Here is a 10509-nt window from a genome sequence, read left to right as displayed (position 1 = left end):
AAAACATCTTCCAATGCAGCGGTAAACAGTTTCGGAGATATCACGTCTCCCTGTCTTACACCTCTCTGCAGTTGGATAGGTTTTGAGTTCTGATCCTGGAGTCGGATCGACATGGTGGCGTTCTCGTACAAGCACTTTAACACCCTGATATACCGATAATCAATTTGGCACCTTTGAAGAGAATTCAGCACGGCCCAGGTTTCGATCGAATCAAAGGCTTTCTCATAGTCCACAAACGCTAAGCAAAGTGGCTGGTTATACTCCCCAGTCTTCTGTATAACTTGCCGCAGCGTATGTATGTGGTCTATGGTGCTAAAGCCTTTCCGGAATCCGGCTTGTTCGGGTGGCTGGAAGTCGTCAAGCCTTTGCTCGAGACGATTCGTAATGACTCTCGAAAACAACTTGTAAACATGACTCAGCAGTGAGATGGGCCTGTAATTCTTCAGAAGGGTTTTATCACCCTTCTTAAAGAAAAGTACCACCACACTTCTGTGCCATGCTTTTGGCGTTTGACCTTTGGCAATGACGGAGTTAAAAAGCCTCTGAAGAGCCCTGAGGATCGGTGTACCACCCGCCTTCAGAAGCTCGGCTGTAATACCATCATCACCAGGTGCCTTGTTGTTTTTGAGTTGTCCGAGAGCCATTCTAATCTCGAAAAGACTGACGTCCTGAAAATCTTCAGTGTAGTGTCGGGTTAGTCTTGCTCTGGGATCTGCAGCATGACTACTGACAGGTGATTGAGCTGTCGTGTACAGCTGACCGTAGAACTTCTCAACCTCTTCCAACAGCTCAGATCTTGACGTGACTATTCTGCCATCCTCAGTTTTCAGCCTTGTCAGTTGACTCTGACCAACAGACAGATCTCTGGCGAACACTTTAGAGCCTTTGTTCCGCTCGATGGCCTCTTTAATGCGCATTGTATTAAATTGGCGAGTGTCGCGAGTTAGAGACTTTGAAATCCGTCTGTTGATCAGCCGATAGCCGGCAGCATCAGCTGGGGACGTCAGAATCATTTTCCGTCTTTCCTCCATAAGCCGTAGGGTAGAGGCAGAGATCTTTTTGGTTCCTTTTGTACGGCTGGTCTTGAAGGTCTTAGACCCAGCCGTACGGACAGTTTCCACAAGCCTGTCGTTGTATGTGTCCACTTCCTCGCAGTCTGCTAGGCAATCGAATCGGTTTTGGAGTTCGAGCTGAAAGGCTTCGGGATTTCGGATTTGAAGAGGTGATGGTCGGAGCGTAGACTTCATCAGTCGGGACCTCTGGAGTTTAACATTGATATTTAACGAGCCTCTTACGAGTCTGTGATCGCTCCCAGTTTTGACTGCATTGATCACGGAGACGTCATTAAATATTTGTCTTCTCGTTGACAAGATGAAGTCTATCTCATTCTTGGTTTTCCCATCAGGGCTCACCCAGGTCCATTTACGCTGACCTGGCTTCTTGAAAAAGGAGTTCATCATAAAGAGTCCCTCCTTCTCCATAAAGTCGGCCAACATCTGGCCCCGAGTGTTGCGGTCTCCAATTCCATGAGGTCCCACCTTTAACTCATCACCGAATCGTTTGCCCAGCTTCGCGTTGAAGTCCCCCATTACAACAGTGAAATGAGTCTTGTTGGTATGTATGGCTTTAGATAAATCCTCATACATGACCTCAACCTCATCGTCGGAGTGTGTCGAAGTCGGCGCGTATACCTGTATGACCTTCAAAGAATACCGCTTGGTGATTCTGAGTATAAGGTACGCCACCCTAGCCGACACACTCTCGATTTTCACAACGTTGTTAACGAGGTACTTGTGGACTATGAACCCGACACCACCTTGAGACAGTTGATCGCCCTCTCGGAAATAGAGAAGGTTACCGGATTTCAGGATCATCGTATCCTCCCCCTGTCTTCGGACTTCGGATAATCCGACGATATCCCAGTGTAACCTGCTCAATTCTTCCTCCAGTTCGATGATCTTCTCGTCGGTCCGCAGTGTACGCGTGTTATATGTTGCCAGGGCCAGAGGTCGTCGGTGTTGGTAACACGAAATCTGCCGGGGATTCTTAGCACCCCCTGCCCCGCCGTTACCACAGCTGTTACCAAGGCTAGGAATAGCAGGGCTGCCGGGGACTAGGGGCCGTGGTTTAGTTGCGCGAATCATGAGGGGATATGCCATAATCGCCACGCTTGGCAGACGGGTTGGCGATCGCAGTAAGTTAGTCATAGTACTCAGAGAGACGCTGCTGCCCGTTCTCTGGTGTATATTCCCTCGGGTCGACTTCTACGCCCCCCACGGGATGAGATGGGGTGGTGATATTCGTCGCCGTCACCACACGGCTCGATTTATACATTATATAATATTTAATATTAAAGCTGTTATGAGTTGCTAGTGAGTTAAAGTAACTTTTTCATTTGCATCTAATATGTTTTTTTTTTATATTTGCCTGGAAGGCAAATGACTCTACTCCACCTGATGGTAAGTGGTAGTAGAGTCCAAACGCGACGACGGCCAGTACAGTCGGGAAGACTACTTTACTATAAATATTCAAATCAAACCCTTTTGTTTTTATTTGACCTGAACATTTTTATTATCTGAGTACCCGCATCTCTTTATCTTTTAAATACTACTCATACTATTATTACACATATGTGCCTAAGCAGGAAATTTAACACGTCAAAAACTCAAACCCACATTCGTTCTCGCAATTTTCGTATAAGATCCACCTCTACACAATAAGGACAATTCTTTTTCTTACCATGATTTGATATCTTACACGTTTTCTTACACGTTTAACGTCACAGGTTTTACCTCTTTACGATATGTGTCATAGAGAATCAGAAGCTAGATCATATATAGATTAAATATGGATATAGTAATTTAAATACGGAATAATTATCCTAAGTTGAATATGTATCAGTATGCTCAGCGCGTTACCCTTAATGTCAGAGCTAGTTAATTTCATGTCAACGTCGTGTATCAATTTACATAATCAATGAGATTGAAGATCATAGTAATTTTCATATCAGATGTTAACGGGATTTGTAACAACTTTATTTACATAAGAATTATTTATATTGAGGACTCGAGTAAGAATATACAAATTACAAATCGCTGTATAAATCCGTCATTGCGTAGAATCAGTTGTTAGAACATCTGAATTAATCGTGTGTTGATTTGTGTTTGTAATACATCTAGTGCTTGGTGGTTTTTTTATAGTATAGGTAGATGGACGAGCATACGGGCCACCTGATGGTATATGGTCACGCTCATAGACATTGGCATTTTAAGAAATGTTAACGATCGCTTACATCGCCAATGCGCTACCAACCTTGGGAGCTAAGATGTTATGTCTCTTGTGCCTGTAATTACACTGGCTCACTCGCCCTTCAAACCGGAACACAACAATACCAATTACTGCAGTTTTGCGGTAGAATGTCTGACGAGTGGGTGGTACCTACCCAGACGAGCTTGCACAAAGCCCTACCACCAGTGACTCGTGAATGAATACATCGTGAGGAAACCTGCGTCCTCGGAGGGAAAAGAAGCCTTAGCCCAGGTTCAATTTTACTAACAATTGTCACTATATCGCAATCGAATCGAAGCGTAATCGTTGGCGTTTATTCGTTTTCCTATTATTAAATTTAACTATCGACTATTGGCATAAAAGTTAACAGTTTAGTTTGGTTTTGACATAACGGTACATCATATCGGTTCGGTTTCGATCCGAATAATTATATAGATTAGTCAACGTTGGATTGGATTTGAAAGGGAACTTATTGTAATCAGACATTTATAAGCTGTTATACGTGACTTTACTTTGAGAGGAATAGTATATCTATATTATAAATTGTATTGCTTGTTTTTTTAATTTAAATTATTAGTGTAATAATATTTAGTCTATATATTAATATAATATAAAAATCCACTATATAAAGATGTTTTTGAGCAACAAGATCTTATAATCCAATCTCATCTGACATTTGACACAGTAATCCCTTTATATGAATATTGTTGTTAGATGTAAACCGACCATATTTACGTAAGGAAACAGGACATGTACATTCACAAACAGAAGTGCAGTCGCTCACTCTCATAATCCGATGGTTTCACTATCTGGGACGACCAGAAAAAACTCAACGCTGGGGCGGTTAACTGACTGTTATTTAGAATTACTTTACAGAAAAAACCGTTCGAAATGTTATTATAATTATTATGCCATAAAACACTTTATGACATTTCACGACCTTTTCCTTGGTGGTTTTTAACGATAACCTTTTGCTTCATATAAGCCCTAAAAAAATCGATATCAATACCAATTTTGTAAAGAGGTAAAGTTTGTGAGGTTGTAAGGGGGGGGGGGTTGTAGGTTGGGGGGGTAATCTCTGGATCTACTTAATCGATTTCAAAATTCTTTTACCAATAGACAGCCACATCGTTTGTTAGTGTCAGAGGCTATATATTAATCCGTAAAATGAAGCGACTTGTTCGTGGTAGTGGAATTTGCAAAGTAAGTCGAACAAAAAACGGTCGAACGAAAACGTTCCTTACGAACGCTGCTTTAACGATGAGAGATATATGATTGAGTTCTAGAAAAAAATTGTAGAGCTTGATAATGCCTATAAAAATGTCAGCGACAGCATGTCTAATTTTTATATTTAAGTCACAAAAAGTAGTTTTTTATATTAAAAAAATAATTTATATCGTTAGGTTATTTTTATTGGTCATATTATCAACAATTACGAATTATTATCAAAATAAGAAAGCTTATTGTCTCAAGTGTTTAAAACAAAAGACTTTTCCCATTAACTGCATATAATTTGGACGAATGGTTAAAGAGATAATACGACATAGGTATGGAACCGTGGCCGTGTCGTAATCTATCGAGTGATATTTCTATTAGACGGTTTTTTCATATACGTCAATCTATTTAAAAATAATTTAATTTATTACCAAGAAAATTTTATTTAGATAAAATTAATTTTTTACAGTTTGTTTTTTGGTGGCATAGTTTAAGAGATAATTTAAAATATCAAATACGCGAGACAATTTTATTAATGTTCGACCAATCGATCACAAGTAAAAATGTTTACCGCCCAACGAAGTGGGCACGAGTTAGCCAGTAGTTTACAAAGGAAACATTATTTTTTTAATTTGTTACTGTCTCTAGATAAATTACTTTGGAAATGCTGCGCAGTTTATGTTTAATTACTCGTTTCATATTACCTGTTCTGTCCAGATCCAGATACTTAGCGGACTAGATTAACAAGCTTTATAATAGTATTGAATAATTCCAACTTTTCATATTTATGAGATGAAATAGCACTTAGAATATACATTTTAAATTACGATCAACGTTGCAACCTAATTAAGGAGACACTTTTGTTTTTGAATTATTACCGAGAACTTTTCTTGTTATATAACTAACCTAAATTAAATGAAGGCTTTAACGCAGTGACGCAACAATATGATGCTGATAGTCATGTGTTATTGGTTGAATACAGATATGGAGATCATTCTTAAGGAAGTCTAGCCATCCACACAGTTCATATTATAGTGCACAAGTATGTGGGTAAGTACCAGAGTTATCTTTATTACTGGAATGGATGGGAAATCCGATCAGAAAGGGTACAGACGCATGATCAACGACTTCTGATGATTACCAAGACACAGCAAAACTCTATAATTTTTATTGGTTCCACGCTATGTTTGGACCTCATATTTGCAATCTTACAAGCAAATCACTAGACCTAAGAAGCAGCCAGCCAGACACTTCAATGCTTAAGCATTGAAGTATCTTACTGACAATATTGTTTAGGTCTACTTTCAGAGTAACATATTACAAACGATTTTCTTTTATCACATTTTAAAATGAAAATACTAAGAAATGTCGTGTATATGTTGCAAGGTGAGGCTCAAGTCACCGGTAGTTATTATTCCAAGAAAATTCTCTCACAGTATTCCTCTATTCCTTTGTATTTTATTAATATTAGCTTCTGTATCTTTGATATATATCTCATACTAAAGGCATTTTATATACATATATAAATAAGGAAGTAACAATAAGTTACACTACTGGGTTGCGAACCCTCTTCATGCATTAAATAGATTTTGATTCAACACGTCCAGTTTCCCACACAATCTGTCAAATTATAAACGCAAAACACACGAAGTTTTGAAAATCAATTGAACGGGTTACACAAAATCGAATAAGATAAACTGAAGGTCGTGTAAGCTAATAATTATATGTATTACGATATAATCATTTTATGTAAATATATAATAATAATATCCTGGGACATATTTCACACACGACCATCTGATCCAAAATTAAACTTGTACAAAGCTTGTGCTATGGAAACCAGACAACTGATATCCTACATATACTACTTTTCTTTTGTAAATACATACTTATATAGATAATTACACCCAGAATCAGGACAAACAGACATGTTCATGCAAACAAATGTCTGTCCTGGGCGGGAATCTACTGGTGGTAGGGCTTTGTGCAAGCTCGTCTGGGTAGGTACCATCCACTCATCAGATATTCTACCGCAAAACAGCAATACTTGATATTGTTGTGTTCCGGTTTGAAGGGTGAATGAGCCAGTGTAATTACAGGCACAAGGGACATAAAATCTTAGTTCCCAAGGTTGGTGGCGCATTGGCTATAAGCGATGGTTAACATTTCTTACAATGCCAATGTCTAAGGGCGTTTGGTGACCACTTACCATCAGGTGGCCCATATGCTCGTCCACCTTCCTATTCTATAAAAAAAAAAGAATCGAATTCACAAACTTCGGCGTGAAAGGCAAGTATCTACCAACCACGCCAACCGGCTCGTCATCGTCGTCGTCATATAAATCTTTCTTCTCACCATGCGAAGCCGGGACGGGTAGGTATTTATGAATAAATATATCAGGTAAGAGCTCTGTAAGAACACTGAACATGTGTACACATAGTAGTTACAGTACTCAACAATTAATCACTTAGCTTGTATAGAACGTAAGCAATAGCAATTAGCAACATTAAAAATGATAAAAGACCAGTTTTCCAAAAATATATTACATATATTTTTATATTTATTTATATGTCTTCGATTTCAGTTAGAAGAAGTCATTTGCAATGACCAATTAATGTTATGTTATCGCCATCGGGTTTCCGGTCATATTTTCACACCAACTCAATGGATGGCAGAAGTGTGCAATGTGAAGTACGCAGAAGTCAACTTCAGTGATATGCTAGCTGAATCTGATCATTCGGAGAAGTGTTGCGAGACAGTGAACACGTATTTGTATTACCATAGTAATAAATCCAAACAATAAATAAAAATAAATCATTTTAAGTACAACTTGGTTTATATTCTGTTCAGTTTAATAGCAATGTGTATGTTACCACGAGATCGCTTATTACTTTGGAAGTAGAGCACCTACTAGCATTATTTTATTATTTAATGCATATATCGCTGGCGCAAATGGCGCTGTTATCACACACAATACGACGCAATTCGAAAATTTACCATCCATTGCTCTATTTATTTAAGAAACTCCATTACAGTTCACTGCATGTGTACAATGTACTAATAGCCGAGATGGCCCTGTGGTAAGAACGCGTGAATCTTAACCGATGATCGTGGGTTCAAACCCGGGCAAGCACCACTGAATTTTCATGTGCTTAATTTGTGATTATAATTCATCTCGTGCTTTACGGTGAAGGAAAACATCGTGAGGAAACCTGCATGTGTCTAATTTCACTGAAATTCTGCCACATGTGAATTCTACCAACCCGCATTGGAGCAGCGTGGTGGAATAAGCTCCAAAAACCTTCTCCTCAAAAAGAGGAGAGGAGGCCTTTAGCCCAGCAGTGGGACATTCACAGGCTGTTACGGTTACGGTACAATGTACATATATATTTTTCAATCAGACAAACATTTGCTCATTTTAAATTAATTAACTGAAATCTAACACGAGATAAAGACCTTGTTTTCCCAACATGACGATGTCAACTTCGAAACAAAATATTTTAAAATTCTATACGTTTTAAAAGACATTCGAAGTTAAAAAATATATTTATATTATTATGCTTTCGAATCTGATCATATATCTTCTATACGATTCCCGCAAACACATGTTTCTACACGTAAAAGCTTTTAGAAAATGCTTTTCACGCTATTCTTTGATTTACGAACTACTTCGTATGAAGATCGGGATGCACGTTCTAATGGCAACATGTTGAGTTAATGTGAACTGTTCGTTGAAATATCTTATTTAATTGAATTTAAATAGAGTTGAAGTTTGTTTGGACTTTGCATTGTTTTATATTAAGTCAAATTCCTTATACAATACTAGCTAGCCGCTGCATACTCGAGGGAAATGTTTTTTGTTTTATTAATAATTCATAACAGTGTATGTTATAATATAATGTGCTTTTTTTGCTAAATTAAAAAAAGAAACTGAGATTAATCTAGTAAGGCAACATAACGTAACATATGTCCATATAAAATATTAGTAAGAAAACAGATTTGACTGCCTCGTTGGTCCAGTGGCTAGATGTAAGGCCGCAAACCCGGAGGTCCTGGGTTCTATCCCTAGGTCAGGCCAATAAAAAGTTATTGGGATTTTCTATCAGAAAATTCTCAGTAGCAGCCCGGAGCCTGGAAGTTGGAAGTGTGTACACTCCCGTGCCTCGGAAAGCACGTAAAGCCATTGTTCCTGCGTGTGAACTCTTTCCGATCGTATCGGATTCCCGTCCCATCGGATAATGAGAGGTAGGGAATGGAAAGTGCACCTGCCTTTGCGCACATACTTGTGCACTATCTATCTATATCTCCTGCGCAGTTGGCTAATCTCTCTTGAGATTGGCCGCCGTGATAAATATATAAAAGATATAAGATAAAAGAGTTCCTATTTATTAATTAACTATAGTTTCATGTACCAATTATTTGATATCTTTGGAATTTCAACAATATCGTTATTTTTTTTTTCTTTTATTTGTATCTTCATAGTCGTGTTCGCTTCATTTTGGTGTATCTTATATTTAATTTTTATTACTGTTTGTGTGTGCCTGCATTTTTATTACCAGCCAGCATCACAATCTATTTCTGATTAAAAACTTTCGTCGTAGAGTCAAGAAGTCTCATTGTGACTCAAAATGTGTTCTAATATTACTTTGAAATCTTATACTCCTGTTATATATTACTTTATATTTTATAAATAAAACTATATAAAAGTATCAACAGGACATATAAGGCTTTCACTTGTAATATACACCGACAAAGGGATGAAGATCATGTCTGCATTCCCTGAACTACCGCAGAGCCTAAATAAACGTTTTAAATCGCCTATGTATATAGTGACGTCATGTTTAATCTGAGGTAAAATTTATTTGTCCTATATACATCTTTTAAGAATAAAAGAATACGAAATTAATAGTTTATTTTTCATAACTTACAAGGTCCAAGGTCACGTTTAATATACATAATATTGTGCTATTGACGCTCTGTAATATTGGCCAATAGTTGAAGCCACAATAACCGTAAAAATATATGAATACTGGTGGTATGGCTTTATGCAAGCCCATCTGAGTAGTAACCACCCACTCATCGCATATCGCAAAACAGCAGTACTTGTTATTGTTGTGTTCCGGTTTGAAGGGCGAGTGAGCCAGTGTAATTACAGGCACAAGGGACATAAAATCTTAATTCCTCAGGTTGGTGGTGCATTGGCAATGTAAGCGATGGTTAACATTTCCTACAATGCCAATGTCTATGGCGTTGGTGACCACTTACCATCAGGTGGTCAATATGCTCGTCTGCCAACCTATACTATAAAAAAAACCGTAATTATTATGAAGTTGTGAAGTGTAGCATGTATTAAAAAGATAGTCAATACTTGCGGTTTGGTTGCTGCAGATTGATTACAGAAATAAAGACAACTTGCTATACATTTTAAAAGTAAAGTAACAGCCTATAAATGTTACATAGCTGGGCTAAACGTTGGGTGGTGAATACACGTGACAGATTTTCATCCACCACATTCCTCGCGATGTTTTCCTTCACCGCCGACCACGAGACGATAAGCACAAATTCAGCACATGAAAATTCAGTGGCGCTTGCACGAATTTCAATTCAGTCTTCGGTTGAATGAATCTTTCATTTCAACGTCACAAATAATTCGTTATAAGTGTTGAATATTTACAGTTTACTTTTATTTTTACAAATGTCAACATAATATATATATATATATATATATATATATATATATATTGATAAAATAGTTACTCACTGAATATACAATTATGTGCCCTGAACGCGACACTACCCTGTTACTAATGACGCCAAGAAGACTATAAATATTTTGTAAAAAAGCGTAAAACCTAAGTTGTTTATATGTAACGACCCATTAACGTCACACAGGAGTCTATTTACTAGTTATTTACTAGATATCGGAGCATAATCGATAATTCACTAGATTGCAAGAGGTTATTTATAAAGAGATGAAGTCCAGTGGCTTCGTTATGTGCAACTAGA

Source organism: Nymphalis io, chromosome 26, assembly GCF_905147045.1.
Source record: "Nymphalis io chromosome 26, ilAglIoxx1.1, whole genome shotgun sequence".
Classification (NCBI taxonomy): domain Eukaryota; kingdom Metazoa; phylum Arthropoda; class Insecta; order Lepidoptera; family Nymphalidae; genus Nymphalis; species Nymphalis io.
Note: the sequence above shows the minus strand (reverse complement) of the source record.